The sequence below is a fragment of the Mycetomoellerius zeteki genome, unplaced genomic scaffold (assembly GCF_001594055.1).
Source record: "Mycetomoellerius zeteki isolate Tzet28-1 unplaced genomic scaffold, Tzet1.0 scaffold936, whole genome shotgun sequence".
Classification (NCBI taxonomy): domain Eukaryota; kingdom Metazoa; phylum Arthropoda; class Insecta; order Hymenoptera; family Formicidae; genus Mycetomoellerius; species Mycetomoellerius zeteki.
Genome location: NW_017257975.1, coordinates 6,681 through 7,693, shown reverse-complemented (window position 1 = coordinate 7,693; position 1,013 = coordinate 6,681). Strand labels below are relative to the sequence as shown.

The window sequence follows — 1,013 nt, the reverse complement described above, 5'->3', positions numbered from 1 at the left end:
TGCATTAGAAAATGACAAAAGATCTAATTTTGAGGACAAATACTATGCGGTAGCGACAGCCTATGAAAATTTAATTCAGCAAAAGGAATTAGTGGCAAGTCAAGCCTTAGCGCGGGAAAATCAAGTAAAAGAAGGTATTCCTATGTTACAGACAACAAGTCTAGCTAATAATAGCTTGAAGTTACCGCGAGTAAGTACGAGGGTCGTCTGAAAAGTTTTGAGCCTCATCATGAAGATGGCGTTACTCGTCAAAGCCATTCTGGTATTATAATCGTGATACTTACGAAAGATATCTGTGACAATTGTGGCCACTTTGGACGTTCAGTTTTTGTTTGACAATCATTTGTGTCGTCATTTTGTAAAAATGGAAAAAATTGAATATCGTGCTATAATTAAATTCTTGCATTTGAAAGGCAATACGTCTACGCAAATTAAAGCCGAGTTGGACGCTGTTTACAGGGACTCTGCCCCATTAATTGCCACCGTGAAAAGATGGGTAGCTGAATTTAAACGTGATCGTACCAGCTTAGCTGATGATGAGCGTTCGGGACGGCCAACAACTGCGACCACCACCGATAACATCGAAGAAATTCATTAAATGATAATGGACAACCGTCGAATTAAGGTTAGGGAGATAGCAGAGGCTGTTGGCACATCAAAAGAACGTGTTTGTCATATATTAACTGAAGAATTAAGGTATGCGTAAGTTAACCGCGCGTTGGGTGCCACGCTTGCTCACTCTGGATCAAAAACGCATTCGAATGAACATTTCTAAGGCCCTGTTGGAGCGGTTTAAGCGAAACGAGTCGGATTTTTTGCGTCGATTAATAACGATTGATGAAACTTGGGTCCACCACTTCACTCCTGAAACGAAAAAACAATCAAAACAGTGGACTGCGAAGGGTGAACCTGCTCCGAAGCAAGCGAAGACAGTTTTATCGGTGGGAAAGGTGATGGCGATTGTTTTTTTGGGACAGTCATGGAATTGTGTTGATCGACTATCTTGAAAAAGG

The 1,013-nt window shown here is 41.2% G+C and overlaps 1 pseudogene; it reads left to right on the top strand.

The window, feature by feature from the left end:
* The first annotated feature begins 206 nt into the window (after positions 1 to 206).
* Positions 207 to 1,007, top strand: LOC108730571 (putative uncharacterized protein FLJ37770; annotated as a pseudogene).
* The last annotated feature ends 6 nt before the right edge of the window (positions 1,008 to 1,013 follow it).